The sequence below is a fragment of the Lepidochelys kempii genome, unplaced genomic scaffold, assembly GCF_965140265.1.
Source record: "Lepidochelys kempii isolate rLepKem1 unplaced genomic scaffold, rLepKem1.hap2 scaffold_94, whole genome shotgun sequence".
Classification (NCBI taxonomy): Eukaryota; Metazoa; Chordata; order Testudines; family Cheloniidae; genus Lepidochelys; species Lepidochelys kempii.
The window spans coordinates 373,667-401,094 of record NW_027333648.1 but is presented as its reverse complement, the minus strand read 5'-3'; the positions used below and the strand labels follow the sequence as shown (position 1 = coordinate 401,094).

Genomic DNA, 27,428 nt, shown 5'->3' with positions numbered 1-27,428 from the left:
GCATGTCCCAGAAAAGCTTGTCTTTGTCCCCAACAGAAGCTGGCCCAGTCAAAGATATTATCTCACCCACCTGCGCGTTTGCTCGCCACACTACCTGGGACAAGTGGAAAGAGACTCAAAGCAGAGAAAAGGGAACAAAGAAGTTGAATTCCTAGCTGAAAAATGGGCCCCTTTGTCAGCTAGAGGCAATCTCAGACGATTCTGGGACCTCTTGTGACGATTGCTGGTTTTGAAAAAAGCCAGGTGTTATTTAGACAATATCGCTTCCAGTATATCCACTGAAGCAGATTTATGCTTCACGATTGCTGTGTATCCAAAGAGATTCATTCAATTCGGCACACAAGTGAATAGAGATGGGCAGCTGGAGTCAGCCAGTTCTCCCCCATTCTCATAGTCTTTGGTATTTAAAAAGGCCCCTTTTTGTGTTTATAAGGGACAGGGCACAAAATGGCCAGATAATAAGCTATTGGAGTGAAAGTTCTGAGGTTTTTTTAATTTGCAGTGAAGACTGAATGGAGAATTGTGTCGAGAAGTTTCTTTCCCTGACTGAGGATGGAACCAAGGCAGCATCAACGAGACTCCTAACCAGTAGACCAAGGGTACTCAACAGGTGTACCACGGGCCAACTCTAGACAGCCAGAAATTTTTAGTGGACCCTGAAATCTTTTTATTTACTTATTATTATGATTTTTTAAAATTATTTTCTCTGGAGTCTGGACCTTGATCATATCTTGACTGAGATTTTGGACCTTGACAAAAAATAGTTGACTACCCTCTATGCTTTCTAAGGCTACTTTCTCTCCAGTTTAGGAAATGGTCCATTCCCCATTTCAGAGGGGACAAGAACAGAGAGTGAAGGTACCCCTGTGCTCATAACCTGAGCTCAGGGAAAAGCATTGAAATAAGCTCAAATTATGCTTTAGGTTCCTCCATCAGAATCCCAAGAGCAACACAAAAGAGGAACAATCCTCCTCTGCTTTCATTTACCCCACTGCATCCTTCTCCGCTTCTTCTTCCGCCTACCAAGTGGCTTGTCCAGGGAAACCACTCTGCTGATTATAATTTTGGCATAGAAAGCCAGGGAGGGGATTTGCTTCCACTTGACGTGAGCAGGTAGCATTCTGACTCAGTGTCTAGAATCAGGTTTCCCAGCTTTGGCTGCCCCCGGTTTGTCAACTCTGTGCAGGCAGGAAGCAGCCAAAGTGCGAACCCTCGCGTCACATGGGCTCTGGTGTCATGATGTTTTGCACAGCGTCGGCGAGTCCATGTTTCGTCTCTTTGTCCTCCTCGGTAAGCCGGACCCTTCCCCACAAATGGTTTCCTCTGACGCTGGAGGGATCCAAGTACCTGCAGGTTTCCTTCACTCAGCTTTATCTTCCTGCATTTCTTGTGTCTTGTATTGCTGTGCCAGGGAGCTGGCAGGGGAATGCCCATGGGAAAGTGAAGTCAAAGTGAGCTTTCTTGGTTTGGCGCCTTCCTGCGTTTTGTCTCCTGGTGAGAAGGGGAAACTGGAGGAGCTATCGTAGCGTTTCTGACGGATATCTGAGGTAAAAAAGAAGCCATTGGTGTTCTTTGTGCTCCTGTTCCTCAAAGAGAAACGCTGAAATAGCTGACGCAGTGGCTACTGAGAAAGCTCAACTAAAGAGGCGAAAAGCTCGCCACGACTGGTTTTTGCAGTGTAGGTTATTACCACGTTCGCCTCAGGCATGAAAGGCCTCCGGGTCCTCGGGCAGAAACAGTGTCTTGTTTTGCTTCTGATTATTTTTCTTTTCATTCCCTCCAAGTCATTTATCAAGCTTTCTTCCTCATTATTTTTTCCTTTCATGAAACTTTAGGGTCGGAAGGTGGGGATTACTCTGAATTTTGACCAACCCCAACTGAATCATCCCAGCCAGGGCTTTGTCAAGTCCCCTGCCTTCTGACATGTCTCTTTCACAGAATCACAGATTTGGAAGGGACCTCAGGAGGTCATCTAGTCCAATCCACTGCTCAAGGCAGGACCAATCCCCAATTTTTGCCCCAGATCCCTAAATGGCCCCCTCAAGGATTGAACTCACAGAGAACTGTTTGAAATGGGCCACCCTGATTACCACTACAAAAAGTGATTTTTCCTCCTGCTGATAGTAGCCCATGACATGCTAACGAGGAAATAGCCGTGATTTAAAATCTCCACTCAGAAATGGTGAACAACAGCAGAACCCAAAGTAACTGAAGGAAGGGCAGATGATCACAGTTAGTTCATTCTTTAAGTCAATATTGTCTCAGATGTTCTGGGGAGAGAATTCCACGGTAAGTGATTTTGTATTTTTGCAGGACATCAGACCCCCTGGGGAGAAGCTCCTCAAAGAAAATGTGGCCCCAGGAGTGTCAGAGAAGGGAATCACTGTTTCCCTTACGAGGTGGGTGAGGGAAACCTGCAGGGACTTAGATTCCTCCAGAGTCTGATGAAAGCATTGGTGGGGAAAGTCTGGGGAAGCCGAGTAGGACAAGGAGAGGTAAAAAGGGCTTGCAGCTCTTGTGCAATCCCCATGCTCCCAGCAGAAGGGTCCAGGGGGTTCAGCACTTTGGCTGCTTGTTGAGGACACAGAATTCAGAAGATGGCAAAACTTAGAGCCCTGTTACATGGAGTCAGAATGCAATCAGCTCACACCGAGGGAGAGCAAACTCCCTCCCTTGCTCTCTATGCCAAAGTTCCTATCAACTCAATGTCCTTCCCAGAAGAAGGCCCAGGTTGGCTGCTGAGAGGGTTGCAATGGGGTGAATGAAGGCAGAGGAGGATTGTTCCTCCTGGGTTTTCTTTGTGTTGCTCTGTGATCCTAGTGGAGGAAACTGACGCAGCATTTGAGTTTGTTTCAGTGGCTTGGGTTGGGCTCCGGTTGTGACCCTGAGCACAGGGGTTGCTGCCCGCTCTGCTCTTAGCCGCTCAGGGAATGGACAAAGAAGCAGCTTCAGAAATTGGACAAAAAATAGCCTAAGAAAGTGTAGCACAGCTGAGAAGAACAGCATTATCCTCCTCCCCCTGGTGGTCTAGTGGTTAGGATTTGGCGCTCTCACCGCCACGACCTGGGTTCAATTCCCAGTCAGGGAAAAGTGACTTTACAGCAAAACACCTTAATTTATTCTTCTCTTGCAATTTTAACAAATTGATGGTTTTTCCCTTATTCCCCCATCTTCTACGAGATGTTGGCAAGGGCTTTGGAGACCATATCAAAATCAAAGCTTCCCACTGACTAGGAGCAGAATTTGTCATGTTTCCACTGTGCATCTAGATGTCCACAAATAGACAGGTGCAAATTAGTCACAAAGAGCTCAGATAAGATTTAGGGGATGACAATCTCACTCCCTAAATACCTACATGGGGAACAATACTTACGAACAGGCTCTTCAATCTAACAGACAAATGTATAATGTGAGCCAATGGCTGGAAGTGAAGCTAGACACATTCAGATTGGAAATAAGGTGTGCTTTCTGACAGGGAAGGGAATTAACCATTGAAAATCTTACCCAGAGTCCTGGTGGAGTCTCCATTCCTGGAAATTTTCAAATCAATATTGGATCTATTTTTTTTTTAAACAGATCTGTTCTAGTTGAAAAGGAATTCTTCGGTGGCAGGTTTCGGGCCCGTGCTAGACAGGAGGTCAGACTGGGTGTTTACGAAGACCCCTTGTGGTTTTAAAATATGGGAAACAAACCCTTAAATGACAAACGCTTTATTCTGTGAACCAAAAGGAAGTGCTTCCCCTGGCTCTTTTTCTCATTTTGTAAACAAGGGCTTGGAATTTCAACTCTCAGTGAAGCTTTGCCTTTAAACTGAATTAGGTGAATTTTCCAGCTCTTGATCCTCTGAGTCTAAGGAAGAATCCCTGAAAAGCAGGTGAGGTTTCAGTTCAGAATTTCATAGATTAATTTGATGCCATCCAAGAGTGAACACTTCGGTAGGGAACAAGTGAGAATTTGTTGACCGAGAAAAATTCCTGATGAAAATTAGCAAAGCTGTGGATATTTTTAAACATTCCAGTGAATTTACACATGAAGATACAAACAGAGAGAGAGAAACACAGAGAGAGAAAGAGAAAATCACACACTGCACAGGCCCATGCAGGCATTAACAAAAATCAGACCCACACACAAATCCACACAGCACACAGAGAATCATAGAAAAACAGATTCAGAGCAGGCTGCACATCGGGGACAGGAGGACGGTGAAGAAATTTGGCATCATGTGACCTCCAGAAGAAGAATGGGGAGCGTCCAGGTACCAGCAGGGCAGATACAGGGCAGATACCGTTTTCATGTTGTCTCCACAGGTACTAATGCGGAGAGTGGACCAGAGGATACGTCTGAGGGAAGGGAGCAGAAGGAGACTGCGCCAATTGGAAGGCATGAGATGCACTGTGCTAGGGTTGGGGGTTCCACGACCACCGCTCCCAAGAGGAGGCGGCGGGCGGTGGTGGTCAGGGACTCTCTGCTCAGGAGGACTGAGTCATCTATCTGCCATCCCAACCGGGAAAACCAAGAAGTCTGCTGCTTGCAAGGAGCTAAGATTCGCGATGTGACGGAGAGACTGCCGAGACTCATCCAGCCCTCGGATCGCTACCCCTTCCTGCTCCTCCACGTGGGCACCAATGATACTACCAAGAATGACCTTGAGCGGATCCCTGCGGACTTTGTGGCCCTGGGAAGAAGGATAAAGGAGTTTGAGGTGCAAGTGGTATTCTCGTCCATCCTCCCCGTGGAAAGAAAAGGCCGGGGTAGGGACTGTCGAATCGTGGAAATCAATGAATGGCTACGCAGGTGGTGTCGGAGAGAAGGCTTTGGATTCTTTGACCATGGGATAGTGTTCCAAGAAGGAGAAGTGCTAGGCAGAGACAGGCTCCACCTAACGAAGAGAGGGAAGAGCATCTTTGCAAGCAGGCTGGCTAACCTAGTGAGGAGGGCTTTAAACTAGGTTCACCAGGGGAAGGAGACCAAAGCCCTGAGGTAAGTGGGGAAGTGGGATACCAGGAGGAAGCACGAGCAGGAGTGCAGGAGAGAGGAGGGCTCCTGCCTCATCCTGAGAAAGAGGGGCGATCAGCGGGTTACCTCAAGTCCCTATACATAAATGCACGAAGCCTGGGAAACAAGCAGGGAGAACTTGTTGGTTCTAGACTATTCTCAGCGGTGGAAGAGGACAGGACAAGGAGTAATGGTCAAGTTGCAGTGGGGGAGGTTTAGGTTGGAAATTAGGAAAAACTTTTTCACTAGGAGGGTGGTGAAACACTGAAATGCGTTACCTAGGAAGGTGGTGGAATCGCCTTCCTTGGAAGTTTTTCAGGTCAGGCTTGAGAAAGCCCTGGCTGGGATGATTTAATTGGGGATTGGTCCTCCTCTGGGCAGGGGGTTGGACTAGATACCTCCTGAGGTCCCTTCCAACCCCGATATCCTAGGATTCTATGATCATTTGGCCAACAACATGCAGCAAAGCACCCAACTCAGTTGCATGAATGCTCTATAAACCACTCCTCAGTTATGCAGAGACACCAGCATATCTCCCCAGCTCTCAGCCTTGCAGCTCAGAAATGTACCATCTTACACAGCTCACGGCCTTCTCTTGAAAAGTGTAAGCTCATTAATTAGTTCGCCACTTCATCAAAAATAAAGGGGACATGCACCAGCCTTTGTCATGTGAGCAACTTTCCCAAGCACTTTGGACAAACTCAGGAGTAAGTATAAAATAGTAAAATAAGTTTATTAACTACAGAAAGTTAGATTTTAACTGAGTATAAGTGTTGGTCACAGAGGTCAAAAGTGGTTACAAAACAAACGAAAATAGACTCCCAGTCTAAACTCTAATTTGAATATACTAAGCAAAAATTGGATCAAACAGCTTTTCTCACTCACTGGTTGCTCCAGGCAATGTTGAGTTCTTAATACACAGACTGAATTCCCTCTCAGCCTGGGACCAATCTCCGCCGTTCAAATTCTGAGTCTTCCAGACAATCTTCCAGGTGTTGAGATTGGGGAAGAGACAGGCCACGTGGGGGTGTCTGTGACTCTCATTCATATTTTTTCTCCAGCTGCTAGGTAGATTCTTGCCGTGATGCTGGGGTTAGTTAGGCCCCAATATGGAGCAGCAGTTTGCCTCCTGCACCTTGTGGTAGGCGTGTCACAGCTCCTTCACTTTGACCCCGCACGGCAGTGTGTCCCTGTCATGGCCCCTTTTTATCATGCATCACGAAATCTGCGTGCACACCTCGGGAGTTACACCGCAGAAAGCTGCTTTCCTGTGCAGAAACTTGCCCGTGTAGACAAGGCCGCAGAGGGCTTACATAAGAACACACGACAGGTCATAGACTGGGTCAGACCAATGGTCCATCAAGCCCAGTGTGAGCACATGTAGGGGGTCTCTCCTGTGTGCGTTCTCTGATGTGTGATTAGGGTAGAGCTCTGATTGAAGCTTTTTCCGCACTCAGAGAATATGTAGGGTCCCTCACCGGTGTGGATTCGCTGATGGGAGAGGAGGGATGAACTGTCAATGAAGTGTTTCCCACACTCAGGGCATCCGTAAGGTTTCTCACCCGTGTGGATTTTCCGATGTGTAATAAGGTGTGAGCTCTGCTTGAAGTGTTTCCCACACTCAGGGCATCCTGCCTGCGCCAGAGAGAAAGGAAATGTCAGAAGAATGGAAAAAGGGATGAAGGAACCAAAATGTGTACAGGACAGATCAAACCTATCAGGAGCTGATTTTCCCTTCAACCTTCCCCAGAGGAGAGAAAAAACGGGATCAGTTCTGGGTCCGTATCTCAGAAGAAATCTCAGGGGACAGCGAGATCGGGGAGGGACCTGCTGCCAGTTGTCAGTCAGGATAGGTGGGAAGCCATGAGTGACCTCTGCCTAACGATTCTACATCTGCAGGGAACAATCCTGAACTTGGAGAGCTCACAGGGTCTTTGTAGGGCATCCCAAATGTTTCCTGTATTCACCGACAGTTTTGGGGTTGGTTTAACCAATGCCTCACCTATGCAGGCAGCTCTCGGGAGCACTTTTTTCTTATAGCCATGAAGGTCTGGGACGCACGACTCCTCCCCTCGTTCCAGCTGCGAGATCACATCAGTTCTGGAAACTGGAAACCCTGCTCAAGGCAAAGAAAACAAGGGAGGTCAGTGGAATTTGTGGGATACTTGTCACAAAGAATATTCCATGCTTTTAAGCCCAGCTCACTTTTAAGTAGTAACGTCCCAAGGCCGGCTTCCTTGGCTCAAAGTGCCAGGAGATGATTATTATAAATCATATTCATTACCTTACTGCCTAAGGGCCAACTAACAGTGGGTCCTCATTTTGCTAGGCACAGTACAAACCGAGAAGCGTTGATGGCCCGTGTCCTGAAGAAGTTTCAATCTAAATAGACAAGGCAGACATAGAATGCGGGAAGGGGTAGAACCCACCAGCAGAGTGAACTCCGTGAAGGCAGAGTGGCAGATCTGATCAACACAGGCCTAGATCTTGAGACTATCGGATTTAATGTTACAACCAGGGCCAGTGTTTTCTGGAAATTGTCGCTAGGACTGCATTTTTCCCAAAATTACTCTTTGTTTCTGGAATCACCGTTAATATCCGGAATTGCTGATCAGAGGGTGGGTGGGGCATGCAGGGTCACAACCCCCCAGATTTCTCCCTGGAGACACCCGTCTCCTCCCCAGGGCACAGGCTGGCTGCAGTTGAGACTTGATGCCAATTTCTTCCCTCCTCATACAAGTCTGGGATCGGCAGTGGGATGCCAGGCTCTCTCATCATGCTGCAGAGAGGACGGCACTCACAGCTGCTCGCGGCCGTGTCCACAGCACCTCTCCCCTGCTCATCTGCCCTGCACACAGCTGGTTCATGCCCCATCTCTCCAGCGCACAGCTGGCTCTAGGCTCTCAATGCCCAGTATCTGAGCCCTACCGCCCCCACACAGCCGGCTCCTGTCCCCTCCCCCCAAGGCACTTTCAGGCTTTAAAGGATTAGATATTGCTCACGTTTGTCAATTACTCTCTTTTCATTGCCTGCAAACTCTTGCCCTAATTATGACTGTTATCTGTATATCTAAGCCAGCCCTTGAAAGCATGAATTCTTCACAGACTATAATGCCGAGATGCGCCACATGATACCAGGAAGGGCTGCGGGATGGGTTTCCTGTGCAAGCTGGTATCACTACAGGGTGATGAATGCCAGATGTCAAGGCTGGTTATGCAGAGCTCCACCTTTTGAAGCTTTACCCAATGCAGAAAGGGGTAGTGACGGATTTCCCCTCATTCAGGAGACTGAAGACGACAGACTTTTGCGGGATAAACAGCTGAGTTTGAGCTGACTGAGGGGGGTCTTTCTGGGCTACAAACTCAGAGGACCTGATAACCACCAGGAGGTAACCCTTTAAGAAAGGTTTTAATACACTTTGGAACCGATCAGGGATTCCCATGAGGACCGCTGAGGGAATGAAGGTAAACACACATTTGGATGCTCTTCTTGTTTTATAAGAACCGGAACAGGAAGGGCAGGGATCTCACTGAATGCAGGATCTCAGCAGTCCTAGATGTCAGGATAGCACCTAGTGCAGCCCATTGGAAAACATAATCCCAACTATACATATAAAATGATGGGGTCTACATTAGCTGTTTCCACTCAAGAGAGGGATCTTGGAGTCATTGTCGATAGTTCTCTGAAAACATCCACTCAGGGTGCAGAGGCAGTCAAAAAGCGAACAGGGTGTTGGGAATCATTAAGAAAGGGATAGATAATAAGACAGTACATTACTTGCCTCTATATAAATCCATGGTACGCCCACATCTTGAATATTGTGTGCAGACGTGGTTGGCCCATCTCAAAAAAGATACATTGCAATTGGAAAAGGTTCAGAAAAGGGCAAAAAAAAAACAGACTAGGAGTATGAAACAGCTTCTGTATGAGGAGAGATATGTAAGACTGGAACTTTTCAGCTTGGAAAAGAGACAAAGGGGGGATATGAGAGAGGTCTATAAAAGAATGTCTGCTGTGGAGAAAGTAAAGAAGGAAGTGTGATTTACTCCTTCTCAGAACACAAGGACGAGGAATCACCCAATCAAATTAATAGGCAGCAGGTTTATAAGAAACTAAAGGAAGTATTTCTTCACACAACGCACAGTCAACCTGGGGAACTCCTTGCCAGAGGACGTTGTGAAGGCCAAGATTATAATAGGGTTACAAAAAAAAAAAAAAAAAAACACCATGAGAAATCTATTGAGGACAGGTCCATGAATGGTTATTAGCCAGGATGGGCAGGGATGGTGTCCCTTACTTCTGTTTGTCAAAAGCTCTGAATGGGTGACAGGAGATGAACCACTTCATGATTCCCTGTTCTGTTCATTCCCTCTGGGACACCCGGTGCTGGTCACTGTCGGAAGACAGGACACTGGGCTAGATGGACCTTTGGTCTGTCCCAGTGTGGCTGTTCTTAAATACCAGGGAACCTAGTGAGTCCAGTGCAATGGGAGGGAGTAGGAAAATCCCTGGCTGTGGAGAACACTGGGAAATTAGAAACTATCATTCACAAGCAACAGACTCTAAATAGTCTAGAAAAGCAGAATGTGAAAAATAAGAATCGGGGTCATGTGACTTCAGGAATGAGGGACTCAAAAAAACAAGTCTAGAGAAGAGAGATTGTGGCTATTGCACATGGGGATGGGGGGAGCAACTCTCCAGGTCTCAAGGATTTTCACCAAAAACCGAGGCCATTGTCCCATGCATGGGGCAATCCGGAGCAGTGAGGAGTTGTGTCATCTGTAATCCTGGCTGAGTTTCAATGTTCTGCTGCTGGAGCTCCCTTGTCTGGATTCCCCCAGCCAGCATTCAAGGTCTGTGTGATCAGTAACCCTGGACCAGCCGCTCTGACCCCAGCAGCCTGCTTCTTACACCCCAAGCACTTTCTGGTCTGGGTGGAAAGGCTCAGGGTTTGAGAGAAGGCCAGGGGTAGGAAGCTTCGGCTCGTTATGCTGGACCTAACCCCCCGTTTTACTGGTGCAAACAGGAGAGATTTGACACTGTGCGATTCTGCTCCTGTGCTCTCTTCCCACAGCGTTCAGCAGCAGGGGAGGGTCTCTGGTCGTGTGTGTGTCACTGGCATGCTGAGGTGATGCTGGAACAGGACAGAGCAGAGGTGGCATTGTGGAGGTGGCGTGAACCTCATCTCTTCCGTTCCCCTTCCAAGAACCGAGGGGACAGGAACCCTTACCCAGCGAGGTCACAGTCTCATAGGTCTCCTGCATGACGGCTCTGTAGAGGGCTCTCTGAGCGGGGTCCAGCAGAGCCCACTCTTCCCTGGTGAAATACACAGCCACCTCCTCGAAGGTCACCGGCCCCTGAAAGAGCCAGAGCCCCACACTCAGGACCTGCTGCCCCACTCACAGCCCCACTATTCGTGGGGGAGAGGAGACAATCAAACGGAAACTCTGGGTGGACCGCAGCCAACAGAGTCCCACCCCCACCCCGCTCAGAGCACCCAGGAAACACCAGGGTGAGGGGGCGAAGAGACACCCCTCCTCTCTCCCAGCAGATCCATCACACACCTACTAGCCACAGACTGATACCGGAGATGCTGCCCCGAGCAGGGTCTAGGGAGAGATCTCTTGTAGGAAGCCCAACACCCTCCTCCTTGTGAGGAGCTGGATATGAGGCAGGAGAATCTCCCCTAAGCCTGACTGGTGGCTTCCCCCTTCATATTTAAAGGCACCCACTGGTTAGTTGGGTCAGGCTCCAGCACTAGGAGTCTGGTCCTTTTTCCCAGCCCCATCTACGTGCGTTATTTTCTGTTCACCAAATTGGAGCATTTCCACCTCCGAACCTCATGGGTCTGTTCCAAGAATCTAGGCCACTTATTAAACAACTCCCAGCAGGTCTGCCACCCCCTGGCCTCCTCCCTTTCTCCACCCTGTGCATTTCCTGCCCCGCTCCAACCTCCAAACCAGACGGTGCAAACCTTCCCCTCTCCCGTGTATTTGCTGTCCCTCTCCCTCCTGCAGGAACAGATCAGAACCCCCCACAATAATCCCTACCTGAGCTGGCTCCTCTGCAGCCATGTCGCTCCCTTGTCCCATGGGAGGACGGGATGAACTGGAACAAAACGTGAGCGTCGTTCTGCAGCCTGGCCGGGCGAGAAGGGCCGTTGTGGAGGTTTGGGAACGGGCATTAGTTCATTTCACATCACGCTTCCCCCAGGCTCTTTCCTTGCAGAGCGAGATCCGAGATTCTGCCGTGCTGAGAAAATGCTCAGTCTCTGGATTACAGCAGAGACCTGGCCCCTCCTGCCAGGCTAGGCCCACAGACACACTTTTAACCTCCTTTCTCCCTCCCGCATCCCAAAACAAAGTCTCTGAACGCAATCCGCGAAAAAAGCAGAACCAAAGGAGTCCCTTTCGAGGATTCCCTCTGACACTGACCCCACGACAACCACACCCCAGCAGGAGGGACATGGAGTCAGAAACTGGGTTTTCCTCTCTCTCATCCTCGTCTTGTCCACAGGAAAGTGATTCTCCCCAAAGTGCAGTAATACATCTGTCTGGGCAGATGAGAGAGCTGGAAATCTCTTTCAAAACTCTTTTATCCCACAGACCCTGTCAGTCTCTCTATCTCCTTTTCCCTGTGCCCTCTCCATGCCTGTCTGCTAGGAAACTCTCATTCCTGGGTTGTTTGCTCCCTCATGGCTGGATTTGCTCCTGCAAATGGCAGGAGAAATGGGGTGGGGGGCTGTTTGTGTAGAGTCATTTTATAGTCCCTCACTGCCTGCCAGGGATTTCCCCATTGCCTGCCTAGGACCCCCACCTGCCGTCCACCAGGATCTGCCAGGCCATTTGCCTGGGACCCCCTCCTCCTCCCAGCAGGACCCCCTGACGCTTTACAGGAGGACCCCTCACTCTGCGCCAGGGACCGCCCCACCACAGCGCTGTGCACTGGGCATGGCAATGGTCCCAGGAGCCAGCTGGGCAATCCCAGACAGAGCCCCTGGCACAGCACCAGGCAGCGTCTAATCCCCTGCCCCACCTGCCCAAGAGACCCCCACCCCCACTGGTCTGCAGCCAACAGGCCCCCAGCCATACCCACCTCCAGGACCCATAGCCTTAGGGCTGGGCACATCAGAACTACTCCCCGAAACCCCAAACCCTCCAGAACTCACCAACCTGACTAGGGTCCCCCCTGCCCAGCCACCCAGAGGCCTCCCCCTACCACAATGCCCCTTCAGCTCCCGCTGCAATCTCCCCACACAGACACCTGCCCCCCCCAGCAACAGTGTTCCCTCACAGTGTCTGACAAGTGGACAGAAAGTTATCACCACCCCCTGCTGGCCAGTCACACAGGCAGAGGGAGCCCGGGGGGACGCCTCTTTAACAGGAGAAGGGAAGCCCTGGAGGGCCAAAATAACTAAAAAATTTCCATACTCTGTCACTAGCAAATAATGGCCACCGTGGATCCACCCCAGAGTTGGCTACAGCTTTGCACTGCGGGAAGCCCCCCCTCATGGAGACCCTTTGTCATGGGGTTTGGGATACTTCTGGACCCACGCTGCACTCAGAGGGACCTCCTCATCCCGTGCCAGCTGGAGAAAAGAAAAGGGTCCAGCCAACTCTCCTGTTACCAACTGGGATCCACCCATCCCCCAAACAGGGGGAGGCCCCTGGCTTTGATGGGTATTGAGTATATGGCTAGTCTCTTTTATCAGCAAACATTTTTAACAGAGAGAAAGGAGGGAACAAATGATTCTCAAAGGAGAGGGAAAGATGATCATTGTTGCAGGGGGGTTAATTTCCCAACCAGGATGGAGAAGGACTCAGGGCGACGTTGTGGTTAAACTTGGATTTATGCTGGAAATGGCCCACCTTGATTATCATGCACATTGAAAGGGGAGTGGTCAGTTTGGATAAGCTATTACCAGCAGGAGAGTGAGTTTGTGGGGTGGCGGGAGGGGGGGGGGCAGAGGGTGAGAAAACCTGGATTTGTGCTGGAAGTGGCCCAACTTGATGATCACTTTGGATAAGCTATAACCAACAGGAGAGTGGGGTGGGAGGGGGTATTGTTTCATGGTCTCTGTGTATAATGTCTTCTGCAGTTTCCATGGTATGCATCCGATGAAGTGAGCTGTAGCTCACGAAAGCTCATGCTCAAATAAATTGGTTAGTCTCTAAGGTCCCACAAGTACCCCTAAACTTTTTTAGGTACAGAGGTACAGAGAAAACGTGTCACAAACTACACAACTGAGAACATGGGATAAACACAAGACCAGGGGGGATTTTAGGTGGCTATTAAATAACGAGCTGGAAAAGGGGGACCGTTTGTCATATAAAATCCAGCCTGTCCAAAACATAAACAGAAAGTGATGGCCCCCGCACCCGCCCATGGCCCCCGGTCACCTGGGCAGCAGGGAGCCCTCTGAGGGGCTGACAGGAGGGGGCGGGGGGGGGAGCTGGAGGGCTCCCTGGGGGAGGGGAGGGGGCGGCAGTGGGGGATGGGCAGGTGGGGGGGCAGGTGGGGGCTGGGGGCAACGGTGCGGCAGTTGGGGGCATCAAGTGGGACTGGGAAGCCGGGATCGGGGGCAGCCCCATGGGGGACACGTCCCCTCCCTTCCCCGCCCCGGCAGAGACCCGGCGTCTCCTCCCACCCCCACGCTGGGGCAGCCAGGTTGGGGGATGGCTCCGGGCTCCAACTTCCCACCGACACCGGGACAAATCGCTGCGGATACAACGGGGGGGGGGGGGGGAATCCCGCCCCCGCCACGGGAGGGGAGTTTCAATGGACATGTGAGGAGGAGGGAGAGACGGGGGGGGGGGGATCGGGGAGACCAGAGAGCGGATCAATGGGGGGGTGGGGGGGAGTTTACAACCAGGTGGGAGCTACCGAGAGGGAAAAGGGGAAAACTGGGGGGCATTTGTGCCCGTGGGGGGGGAGGGGATCCAATTAACTCCCCCGCCGCCCCCCACTTCCCCCCGGGAATTTCCTGGCTGCACAGAGACAGTTCAACCCCCACCCCCCGCAACTCCGGATTCTCCCCCCAACACCCCCCAAGGGACCCCGCCCGCCGGGCCCCAGTCTCTGCCCCCCCCAATCCCAGCCGTGCCGGGGGCAGAGAGTCACTTTCCTGCCCCCCCCCACCAGCGCTCCCCCCCCCGCGGGGTCTCCCACTCACCGGGTCGGGGGCGGGCAGAGCCAGGGGCTGGTCCCAGCTGGAGAAAGCCCCCCCCGGCCGGGCACGGGGGGGTTAATGACGGGCCCCCCCAGCACAGACCCCGGAGCGGAGCCGCAGCTGCTCCTCCGAGAGACCCGACACGAGGCAGCGCCTGGGGGCGGGGCCTGGAGCAGACAGGGGGCGGGGCAGCGCCTGGGGGCGGGGCCTGGAGCGGATCGGGGGCGGGGCAGCGCCTGGGGGCGGGGCCTGGAGCAGACAGGGGGCGTGGCAGCGCCTGGGGGCGGGGCCTGGAGCAGACAGGGGGCGGGGCAGCGTCTGGGGGCGGAGCCCGGAGCAGACCAGGCGCTGCCTCGTGTCGGATCTGTAGGAGGAGCAGCTGCGGCTCCCCTCCGGGCTCTGTGCGGGGTGGGGCCCGTCATTCACCCCCCCGTGCTCCGGTGAGTGGGAGACCCCGGGGGGGGAGCGCTGGGCGGGGGGGGCAGGAAAGTGACTCTCTGTCCCCTACCTGCCCATCCCCCACTGCCGCCCCCTCCCCGCCCCCAGGGAGCCCTGCAGCCCCCCCCCCCCGCCCCCTTCAGTCAGCCCCTCAGAGGGCTCCGTGCTGCCCAGGTGAACGGGGGCCGTGGGGGGGGGACCATCACTTTCTGCTTCTGTATTGGACAGGCTGGATTTTATATCACAAACGGTCCCCCCTTTTCCAGCTAGTTCTTTAATAGCCACATAAAAGCCCCCCCGGTCTTGGCGTTTATCCCATGTTCTCAGTTGCGTAGTTTGTGACACGTTTTCTCTGTACGTCTCAAAGATTCCTCAAAAATACCCTCAACGTTTGCCCCACTTTTACTCTAGTTGTCTACTTCTAATTGAATATGCCCCTGAGAGCTTTCCCTGTCTCTCTAATTATAAATTACGACGAAAATCTCAGATTTACACCTTTTCTCAGATTCCTGAATATGGATCTCAAACGTTTGCCAATGTTGCCCATTTCCGCTCTATTCATTGACCAAATAGTGGTGGGAAATACACTCAGCTTTTACCTCCTATCAACAACTGCGATAAAATCCCTCTCATTTTCCACTTTCCTCTCTATAATTTGCATAAATGGATCCAAAATCCCTCAGATTTCCACCCTTTCTCTTTCATTTCTGAACACTGATCTCAAATCTCAGGTTTCCCTCTTACGATGTCATTATCAAATGTCAATTAAAAATCCTCTTGGGTTTGGGGCTGTTCCCCATGTCTCTAAATCCTAGCAACTTGTCCTTCTTTGGGGGGAACCTGTGGCCCTGAGTCCTTCTCCATCCTGGTTGGGAAATTAACCCCCCTGCAACAATGATCATCTTTCCCTCTCCTTTGAGAATCATTTGTTCCCTCCTTTCTCTCTGTTAAAAATGTTTGCTGATAAAAGAGACTAGCCATATATTCAATACCCATCAAAGCCAGGGGCCTCCCCCTGTTTGGGGGATGGGTGTTCCCAGTTGGTAACAGGAGAGTTGGCTGGACCCTTTTCTTTTCTCCAGCTGGCACGGGATGAGGAGGTCCCTCTGAGTGCAGCGTGGGTCCAGAAGTATCCCAAACCCCATGACAAAGGGTCTCCGTGAGGGGGGGGGCTTCCCGCAGTGCAAAGCTGTAGCCAACTCTGGGGTGGATCCACGGTGGCCATTATTTGCTAGTGACAGAGTTTGGAAATGTCTTACTTATTTTAGCCCTCCATGGCTTCCCTTCTCCTGTTAAAGAGGCGTCCCCCCGGGCTCCCTCTGCCTGTGTGACTGGCCAGCAGGGGGCGGTGATAACTTTCTATCCACTTACCAGACACTGTGAGAGAACATTGTTGCTGGGGGGGGCAGGTGTCTGTGTGGGGAGATTGCAGCGGGAGCTGAAGGGGCATTGTGGTAGGGGGAGGCCTCTGGGTGGCTGGGCAGGGGGGGGGCCTAGTCAGGTTGGTGGATTCTGGAGGGTTTGGGGTTTCGGGGGGTAGTTCTGATGTGCCCAGCCCAAAGGCTATGGGTCCTGGAGGTGGGTATGGCTGGGGGCCTGTTGGCTGCAGACCAGTGGGGGTGGGGGTCTCTTGGGCAGGTGGGGCAGGGGATTAGATGTTGCCTGGTGCTGTGCCAGGGGCTCTGTCTGGGATTGCCCAGCTGGCTCCTGGGACCATTGCCATGCCCAGTGCACAGAGCTGTGGTGGGGCGGTCCCTGGCGCAGAGTGAGGGGTCCTCCTGTAAAGCGTCAGGGGGTCCTGCTGGGAGGAGGAGGGGGTCCCAGGCAAATGGGCTGGCAGATCCTGGTGGAGGGCAGGTGGGGGTCCTAGGCAGGCAATGGGGAAATCCCAGGCAGGCAGTGAAGACCTATAAAATGACTCTACACAAACAGCCCCCCACCCCATTTCTCCTGCCATTTGCAGGAGCAAATCCAGCCATGGGGGAGCAAACAACCCAGGAATGAGAGTTTCCTAGCAGACAGGCATGGAGAGGGCACAGGGAAAAGGAGATAGAGAGACTGACAGGGTCCGTGGGATAAAAGAGTTTTGAAAGAGATTTCCAGCTCTCTCATCTGCCCAGACAGATGTATTACTGCACTGTGGGGAGAATCACTTTCCTGTGGACAAGACAAGGATGAGAGAGAGGAAAACCCAGTTCCTGACTCCATGTCCCTCCTGCTGGGGTGTGGCTGCCGTGGGGTCAGTGTCAGAGGGAATCCTCGAAAGGGACTCCTTTGGTTCTGCTTTTTTCTGGGATTGCGTTCAGAGACTTTGTTTTGGGATGCGGGAGGGAGAAAGGAGGTTAAAAGTGTGTCTGTGGGCCTAGCCTGGCAGGAGGGGCCAGGTCTCTGCTGTAATCCAGAGATTGAGCATTTTCTGAGCACGGCAGAATCTCGGATCTCACTCTGCAAGGAAAGAGCCTGGGGGAAGCGTGATGTGAATTGAACTAATGTCCGTTCCTAAACTTCTACAACAGCCCTTCTTGCCCGGCCAGGTTGCAGAACGACGCTCATGTTTCTTTCCAGTTCATCCCGTCCTCCCATGGGACCAGGGAGTGACATGGCTGCAGAGGAGCCAGCTCAGGTAGGGATTATTGTGGGGGGTTCTGATCTGTTCCTGCAGGAGGGAGAGGGACAGCAAATACACGGGAGAGGGGAAGGTTTGCACCGTCTGGTTTGGAGGTTGGAGTGGGGCAGGAAATGCACAGGGTGGAGAAAGGGAGGAGGCCAGGGGGTGGCAGACCTGCTGGGAGTTGTTTAATAAGTGGCCTAGATTCTAGGAAGAGACCCATGAGGTTCGGAGGTGGAAATGCTCCAATCTGGTGAACAGAAAATAACCTACCTAGATGGGGCTGGGAAAAAGGACCAGACTCGTAGTGCTGGAGCCTGACCCAACTAACCAGCGGGTGCCTTGAAATACGAAGGGGGAAGCCACCAGTCAGGCTTAGGGGAGATTCCCCTGCTTCATATCCAGCTCTAGGTGTGGCTAAGTCATTATGCAAGGTAACCTATTTCCCCTTGTTTTTTCCTGCCCCCCCACCCCTCCAACGTTCTTGTTAAACCCTGGATTTGTGCTGGAAATGGGCCACCTTGATTATCATACACATTGTAAGGAGAGTGATCACTTTAGATAAGCTGTTACCAGCAGGAGAGTGGGGTGGGAGGAGGTATTTTTTTCATGATTTGTGTGTATATAAAAAGTTCTTCTACACTTTCCACAGTTTGCATCCGATGAAGTGAACTGTAGCTCACGAAAGCTTATGCTCAAATAAATTGGATAGTCTCTAAGGTGCCACAAGTCCTCCTTTTCTTTTCACAAGGAGGAGGGTGTTGGGCTTCCTTCAAGAGATCTCTCCCTAGACCCTGCTCGGGGCAGCATCTCCGGTATCAGTCTGTGGCTAGTAGGTGTGTGATGGATCTGCTGGGAGAGAGGAGGGGTGTCTCTTCACCCCCTCACCCTGGTGTTTCCTGGGTGCTCTGAGCGGGGTGGGGGTGGGACTCTGTTGGCTGCGGTCCACCCAGAGTTTCCGTTTGATTGTCTCCTCTCCCCCACGAATAGTGGGGCTGTGAGTGGGGCAGCAGGTCCTGAGTGTGGGGCTCTGGGTCTTTCAGGGGCCGGTGACCTTCGAGGAGGTAGCTGTGCATTTCACCAGGGAAGAGTGGGCTCTGCTGGACCCCGCTCAGAGAGCCCTCTACAGAGACGTCATGCAGGAGACCTATGAGAATGTGACCTCGCTGGGTAAGGATTCCTGTCCCCTCGGTTCTTGGAAGGGGAACGGAAGTGATGAGGTTCATGCCACCCCCACATTGCCACCTCTGCTCTGTCCTGTTCCAGCATCACCCCAGCATGCCAGTGACACACACACGACCAGCGACCCTCCCCTGCTGCTGAACGCTGTGGGAAGAGAGCACAGGAGCAGAATCGCACAGTGTCAAATATCTCCTGTTTGCACAAGTAAAACGGGGGGTTAGGTCCAGCATAACGAACAGAAGCTTCCTACCCCTGGCCTTCTCTCAAACCCTGAGCTTTCTCCACCCAGACCAGAATGTGCTTGGGGTGGAAGAAGCAGGCTGCTGGGGTCAGAGCGGCTGGTCCAGGGTTACTGATCACACAGACCTTGAATGCTGGCTGGGGGAATCCAGACAAGGGAGCTCCAGCAGCAGAGCATTGAAACTCAGCCAGGATTACAGATGACACAACTCCTCACTGCTCCGGATTGCCCCGTGCATGGGACAATGGCCTCGGTTGCTGGTGAAAATCCTTGAGACCTGGAGAGTTGCTCCGCCCATCCCCATGTGCAATAGCCACTATCTACCTTCTCTGCAGACTTGGTTTTTTGAGTCCCTCATTCCTGAAGTCACATGACCCCGATTCTTATTTTTCACATTCTGCTTTTCTAGACTATTTAGAGTCTGTTGCTTCTGAATGATAGTTTCTAATTTCCCAGTGTTCTCCACAGCCAGGGATTTTCCTACTCCCTCCCATTGCACTGGACTCACTAGGTTCCCTAGTATTTAAGAATGGCCACACTGGGACAGACCAAAGGTCCATCTAACCCAGTGTCCTGTCTTCCGACAGTGACCAGCGCCGGGTGTCCCAGAGGGAATGAACAGAACAGGGAATCATGAAGTGATTCATCTCCTGTCACCCATTCACAGCTTATGACAAACAGAAGTTAGGGACACCATCCCTGCCCATCCTGGCTAATAACCATTCACGGACCTGTCCTCAATAGATTTCTCATGGTGTTTTTTGTTTTTTTTTTGTAACCCTATTATAATCTTGTCCTTCACAACGTCCTCTGGCAAGGAGTTCCCCAGGTTGACTGTGCATTGTGTGAAGAAATACTTCCTTTTGTTTCTTATAAACCTGCTGTCTATTAATTTGATTGGGTGATTCCTACTCCTTGTGTTATGAGAAGGAGTAAATGACACGTCCTTATTTACTTTCTCCACGGCAGTTTTGATTTTATAGACCTCTCTCATATCCCCCCTTTGTCTCTTTTCCAAGCTGAATAGTCCCGGTCTTTTTAATCTTTCCCCGTACAGAAGAGTTTCATACCTGTAATCATTTGGGTTGCCCTTTTCTGAACCTTTTCCAATATATCTTTTTTTGAGATGGGGCAAGCACATCTGCAGGCAGTATTCGAGATGTGGGTGTACCATGGGTTTATATAGAGGCGATACGATATTTTCTGTCTTCTTATCTATCCATTTCAGAATGATTCCCAACATTCTCTTTGCTTTTTGACTGCCGTGGCACACTGAGTTGATGTTTTCAGAGAACTGTGCCCAGTGACTCCAAGATCCCTCTGTTGAGTGGAAACAGCTCATTTAGAGCCCATCATTTTATATGTGTAGTTGGGATTATGTTTTCCAATGGGCTGCAATATGGTGCTATCCTGACACCTCGTCCTGCTGAGATCCTGCATTCAGTGATATCCCTGCCCTGCCTGTTCCCGTTCTCATAAAAGAAGAAGAGCATCCAAATGCGTGTTTACCTTCATTCCCTCAGCGGTCCTCATGGGAATCCCTGATCGGTTCCAAAGTGTATTAAAACCTTTCTTAAAGGGTTACCTCTTGGTGGTTATCAGGTCCTGTGAGTTTGTAGCCCAGAAAGACCCCCCTCAGTCAGCTCAAACTCAGCTGTTTATCCCCCAAAAGTCTGTCGTCTTCAGTCTCCTGAATGAGGGGAAATCCGTCACTTCCCCTTTCTGCGTTGGGTAAAGCTTCAAGAGGTGGAGCTCTGCATAACCAGCCTTGAGATCTGGCATTCATCACCCTGTAGTGATACCAGCTTGCACAGGAAACCCATCCCGCAGCCCTTCCTGGTATCATGTGGCGCATCTCGGCATCATAGTCTGTGAAGAATTCATGCTTTCAAGGGCTGGCTTAGATATACAGATAACAGTCATAATTAGGGCAAGAGTTTGCAGGCAATGAAAACAGAGTAATTGACAAACGTGAGCAATATCTAATCCTTTAAAGCCTGAAAGTGCCTTGGGGGGAGGGGACAGGAGCCGGCTGTGTGGGGGCGGTGGGGCTCAGATACTGGGCATTGAGAGCCTAGAGCCAGCTGTGCGCTGGAGAGACGGGGCATGAACCAGCTGTGTACAGGGGAAATGAGCAGGGGAGAGGTGCTGTGGACACGGCCGTGAGCAGCTGTGAGTGCCGTCCTCTCTGCAGCATGATGAGAGAGCCTGGCGTCCCACTGCCGATCCCAGACTTGTATGAGGAGGGAAGAAATTGGCATCAAGTCTCAACCGCAGCCAGCCTGTGCCCTGGGGAGGAGACGGGTGTCTCCAGGGAGAAATCTGGGGGATTGTGACCCTGCATGCCCCACCCACCCTCTGATCAGCAATTCCGGATATTAACGGTGATTCCAGAAACAAAGAGTAATTTTGGGAAAAAATGCAGTCCTAGCGACAATTTCTGGAAAACACTGGCCTTGGTTGAAACATTAAATCCGATAGTCTCAAGATCTAGGCCTGTGTTGATCAGATCTGCCACTCTGCCTTCACGGAGTTCACTCTGCTGGTGGGTTGTACCCCTTCCCCCATTCTGTGTCTGCCTTGTCTATTTAGATTGTAACTTCTTCAGGGCACGGGCCATCAACGCTTCTCGGTTTGTACTGTGCCTAGCAAAATGAGGACCCACTGTTAGTTGGCCCTTAGGCACTAAGGTAATGAATATGATTTATAATAATCATCTCCTGGCACTTTGAGCCAAGGAAGCCGGCCTTGGGACGTTACTACTTAAAAGTGAGCTGGGCTTAAAAGCATGGAATATTCTTTGTGACAAGTATCCCACAAATTCCACTGACCTCCCTTGTTTTCTTTGCCTTGAGCAGGGTTTCCAGTTTCCAGAACTGATGTGATCTCGCAGCTGGAACGAGGGGAGGAGCCGTGCGTCCCAGACCTTCATGACTCTAAGAAAAAAGTGCTCCCGAGAGCTGCCTGCATAGGTGAGGCATTGGTTAAACCAACCCCAAAACTGTCGGTGAATAAAGGAAACATTTGGGATGCCCTACAAAGACCTTGTGAGCTCTCCAAGTTCAGGATTGTTCCCTGCAGATGTAGAATCGTTAGGCAGAGGTCACTCATGGCTTCCCACCTATCCTGACTGACAACTGGCAGCAAGTCCCTCCCCAATCTCGCTGTCCCCTGAGATTTCTTCTGAGATACGGACCCAGAACTGATCCCTTCCTTTCTCTCCTCTGGGGAAGGTTGAAGGGAAAATCAGCTCCTGATAGGTTTGATCTGTCCTGTACACATTTTGGTTCCTTCATCCCTTTTCCCATTCTTCTCTCTGAGATTTGCTTTCTCTCTGGCGCAGGCAGAGACTTACGTCTGGATTCTCTCGGTCTCCCGTCAGGTGTTGGGATGGTGAGTGAAAACGAGGAGGAGCCCCAGCAGGAAGATGCTGAGCGAGTAGAAGCCCATGGGATGTTGTCAGGAAGGTCCAAAGGGAATGATTCTGGGAGCTGTGCACGCCCAGAAAAAACAAAAGCCTGTGAGAGTCAGCAGAGGCCAGAGGAAAACTTCGGTAGCCAGTCAGACCTTATTACACGTGAGAGAATGAACTTGGAAGGAACACGCTACACATGCCTCGAGTGTGGGAAAAGCTTCAAAGGGAGCTCGGACCTTCTCAGACATCAGAGAATCCACACGGGTGAGAAACCTTACGCATGCTGTGTGTGTGGGAAATGCTTCAAGCAGAGCTCGCATCTCATTGCACATAAGAGAATCCACACGGGTGAGAAACCTTATGGATGCCCTGAGTGTGGGAAACACTTCAAGCAGAGCTCAAACCTTATTACACATCGGAAAATTCACACGGGTGAGAAACCTTATGGATGCCCTGAGTGTGGGAAACACTTCAAGCGGAGCTCACACCTTATTACACATTGGAAAATCCACACGGGTGAGAAACCTTACGGATGCCCTGAGTGTGGGAAACACTTCAAGCAGAGCTCACACCTTATTAGACATCGGAAAATCCACACGGGTGAGAAACCTTAGGAATGCCCTGAGTGTGGGAAGCACTTCATTGACAGTTCATCCCTCCTCTCACATCAGCGAATCCACACAGGGGAGAGGCCCTACACATGCTCTGAGTGCGGGAAAAGCTTCAATCAGAGCTCTACCCTAATCACACATCAGAGAACGCACACAGGAGAGACCCCCTACATGTGCTCTGAGTGCGGGAAAAGCTTTAATCGGAGCTCTGTACTGACCACACATAGAAGAATCCACACAGGTGAGAAGCCTTATGGATGCTCTGAGTGTGGGAAACGCTTTGATCGGAGCTCATACTTTATCATACATCGGCGAATCCATACGGGTGAGAAACCTTATGGATGCCGTGAGTGTGGCAAACACTTCAATCAAAGCTCAGCCCTTATCACACATCAGCGAATCCACACAGGAGAGAGGCCCTACACGTGCTCTGAGTGTGGGAGAAGCTTCAATCAGCGCTCAACCCTTATTAGACATCAGAAAATCCACATGGGAGTGAACTGTAACAAATGCCTTGACTAGGGCTGGCCAAAGGTATTTTTTTCTTTTAAATCACATTTGCTAATTCCCACTTAGTGATCTGTGCCCCATCTTCACCGTGGTTACTCAGCTCCCCCAGATGAGTTGCCTGCTCCTGCCTTTTGCAGCTCACCCTTCTTTGGGGTCAGTCCTGTGATGTTTTCTATCAACTCCTTTCCTTTTGGGTCAAAGGAGCGTGTGTCCCTCCAGCCAGGAATGTTCATCAGCTCCAGGTGGGGGAGAGAGGTTTGTTCCCAACAAGCTACACTGAGGCAAAAACTACCCGTGCCTTACATCCACTAGGACTGTACATGGCGTTGGCTGCTCAAGTTAGTGATCTTGGTGTTAAAAGACAATTACAGTTGTCGTGCAGATGCAGCCGAGGTGCAGTGGTTGGCATTAGCTTTCCCCTTGACCTGACCTAAACTCCATCGCATGTCCTAGTCTAAACAAAGCCTGAGCATCACAGTTATACTGTTCCCCCATTTAAAAACAATTGTTAGTCATCAAGTTCCCCCACCAGGATCATATTGTTTCATTCCCAGTTGTCACAGTTCATCAGAGCGCTGTTGCTTCAGGTTTTCCTGAAGGCAGATATTTTTACTACCGTTTTCCTCCCTTAAAATATATTGAAGTATAACAAAGAGCAGGAATAGGGAAGGGATAGGGAAAAATGTCTTTTCCCCTCTGTAACAACAGAAGAACATAGGGTAAATCAGAGGGATTCTCCATCACCATCTCTATCCCCCTGTTCTTCAATTGGTAAGGTCAATATTTCCCGAAGGGGCTGGGAAGAGGATTCTCTAGTAAATGATTTGAAACGAAGCAAAAGACCCATTCATTTGCCTCCCAAAGCAGTTGTGGCCCATGCCCTGCAAGAGGTTGCTCCTGAAGATCTTCCCTTCCTCATCAGGTGCATGTTGCCTCTTATTTGGGAAATACAATCCCTTCCTAGGTAGAGATGGGAAAAATGGAAGTGACATTTCTGTTCAGCTCACTCCTGGCAGATGCTGTAAATGTGTAGGAAATGACATCCATGAGGAATGCGATAGAGCTGCAGAAAGACACCCATTTTGAGTAGATACCTGACATTTGGTGTCTTAGAGGGATTCTAAGCCGCACCTGAATTTAGTCCCTTATTTAAATCTGAGCCACCAGATTAAAGAAACAAAAGGGCATATTTGGGGGAGTTCTACCTCAGTATCGCTACTGGTATGTTGTGTGATTGGTGAAGAATTCTACGCCAGAGCCGTGTAAAATTGCTACAACTAAGGTCAAAGATTTGACAAGAACTCAGGTAGAAATGAGAGGTACGAGTGGTTGATTTTCACCCCAGAGATGGACGCTATGGTGACCTGTGGCCAAGGTAAACTGTTTTTAGAATTGCTCACACTTCTAAAGGATGCCATGATGAAACTGGGAACAACTGTCTTTTACCATTTGGATCCCAAGTTTCCTGAAGCACAGAGAGAAACAGCTGATTCCTTCAGAGCCATGCCATGCCTATGGGTCCCAAACTGGCTGCCTTGCTGGACAAGAAGCACTTCCGTGTTGGTTAAATGATGGTAGCCAATGAGGGAATGTAACAGATTCCAAGTTCAGACTGCAGGATACATGAATGCTGAGTCCAGAGTCTGTGGTTTGGTCTCTTAGTTTTGCTCTTGAGTCTAATGCATGTGTCTCACTTTTCCGCCTCCTGCTACTCTGAAAGATTAGAAAGTGTGAAAGTAGAGCACAGGTGGTTTTTCTCATGATGCAGCCTTCCCACGTAGTGTGAGACCCCTTCCACCCACACAGGTGAGCCAGAGAGTTCCCCAGGGCTCTTGTTCGCAAAGCAAAGATGTCACATTAGGCAGGAGATGTCAAGATCTACAATGGTGATGGGCGAGAGATGGGAGCTTTTCTGGGTGGTTGTTGTTTGGTTGTTTTTTTTCCATGTAATTTTTGTTTTGTTTTTGCAACTAGTTCTTTTTATAGCTGCTGAGCCCCCTTGTCCTTTTGAGCACAGCTTTTTAACCCTCAGGCCTGGCTCTGGAAACCTCAGAACCGGCTTTGCGTTTTTTTGTTCATGTTTGCTATCTTTGGAGTTCGCAGGAGTTTCCCAGGGCTCTTGTTCGCAAAACAAAGATGTCACATTAGGCAGGAGATGTCAAGATCTACAATGGTGATGGGGGAGTGATAGGAGCTTTTCTGGGTGGTTGTTGTTTGGTTGTTTTTTTTCCATGTAATTTTTGTTTTGTTTTTGCAACTAGGTCTTTTTATAGGTGCTGAGACGCTTGTCCTTTTGAGCACAGCTCTTTAACCCTCAGGCCTGGCTCTGGAAACCTCAGAACCGGCTTTGCGGTTTTTTTTTCATGTTTGCTATCTTTGGAGTTCGCACATCCACACGACATGCGGTTCACAGCAACGGATACTTTTAGAAACCTGCTGGGTGAAGCAGGCCTTTTCCAAACTGACATTGGCCCAAATTCTGCCTCAGTTCAGCTGGATTGGGACACGTCTGTGTCAAAGGAGTGGTTCACACCTGATTTGCCCAGAGACCTCAGAGGAGGGGTAGTTAGATATAGGATAAGTAGGAATCAACAACAATGAAGTTAAATATAAAGGTGAAAGACCCTCACCTTGCAGGTCAACAAGCCTGTTCTGTTCTTTCCCTCCAATGCATCTGGCACTGGTCGCTCTCAGGTAGCACACTGGGCTTGACGGACCATTGGTCTGACCCAGTCTGTGACCTGTCGTGCGTTCTTATGGAAGTCCTCTGCGGCCTTGTCTACACGGGCAAGTTTCTGCACAGGAAAGCAGCTTTCTGCGGTGTAACTCCCGAGGTGCGCACGCAGATTTCGTGATGCATGATAGAAAGGGGCCATGACAGGGACACACTGCCCTGTGGGGTCAAAGTCAAGGAGCTGTGACACGCCTACCACACGGTGCAGGAGGCAAACTGCTGCTCCATATTGGGGGCTAACTAACCCCAGCATCACGGCAAGAATCTACCTAGCAGCTGGAGAAAAAATATGTATGAGAGTCAAAGACACCCCCACATGGCCTATCTCTTCCCCAATCTCAACACCTGGAAGATTGTCTGGAAGACTCAGAATTTGAACTGCGGAGATTGGTCCCAGGCTGAGAGGGAATTCAGTCTGTGTATTAAGAACTCAACATTGCCTGGAGCAACCAGTAAGTGAGAAAAGCTGTTTGATCCAATTCTTGCTTAGTATTTTCAAATTAGAGTTTAGACTGGGAGTCTGTTTTCATTTGTTATGTAACCACTTTTGACCTCTGTGACCAACAGTTAGACTCAGTTAAAATCTAACTTTCTGTAGTTAATAAACTTATTTTAATATTTTATACTTACTCCTGAGTTTGTCCAAAGTGTTTGGGAAAGTTGCTCACATGACAAAGGCTGGTGCATGTCCCCTTTATTTTTGATGAAGTGGCGAAATAATTAATGAGCTTACACTTTTCAAGAGAAGGCCATGAGTCGTGTAAGATGGTACATTTCTGAGGTGCAAGGCTAAGAGCTGGGGAGATATGCTGGTGTCTCTGTATAATTGAGTAGTGACTTATAGAGCATTCATGCAACTGAGTTGGGTGCTTTGCTGCATGTTGTTGGCCAAATGATCATAGAATCCTAGGATATCGGGGTTGGAAGGGACCTCAGGAGGTATCTAGTCCAACCCCCTGCCCAGAGGAGGACCAATCCCCAACTAAATCATCCCAGCCAGGGCTTTGTCAAGCCTGATCTTAAAAACTTCTAAGGAAGGAGATTCCACCACCTCCCGAGGTAACCCATTCCAGTGTTTCACCACTCTCCTAGTGAAAAAGTTTCTCCTAGTATCCAAGCTAAATCTCCCCCACTGCAACTTGACCATTACTCCTTGTCCTGTCATCTGCTGTCACTGAGAAGAGTCTAGATCCGTCCTCTTTGGATCCACCTTCATTTCGTTCAAAGCAGCTATGACATCCCCCCTCATTCTTCTCTTCCGTAGACTAAACAATCCCAGTTCCCTCAGCCTCTCCTCATAAGGCATGTGTTCCAGACCCCGAATAATTCTTGTTGCCCTTCACTGGACTCTCTCCAATTTCTCCACATCCTTCTTGTAGTGTGGGGCCCAAAAGTGGACACAGTACTCCAGATGAGGCCTCACCAATGTCGAATAGAGGGGAACGATCACATCCCTCGATCTGCTGGCAATGCCCCTACTTATACTGCCCAAAATGCCATTGGCCTTCCTGGCAACAAGGGCACA

General features: G+C 50.4%; 1 non-coding gene and 1 pseudogene across 1 annotated transcript; both read left to right on the top strand.

Annotated features, from left to right (window-relative positions):
* Positions 1-3,016: 3,016 nt before the first annotated feature.
* TRNAE-CUC (transfer RNA glutamic acid (anticodon CUC)) lies at positions 3,017-3,088 on the top strand. The gene has a single exon. It is a non-coding gene; the product is annotated as a tRNA-Glu (tRNA).
* A 14,095-nt stretch (positions 3,089-17,183) lies between these two features.
* LOC140904839 (uncharacterized) lies at positions 17,184-23,181 on the top strand (annotated as a pseudogene).
* Positions 23,182-27,428: the final 4,247 nt, after the last annotated feature.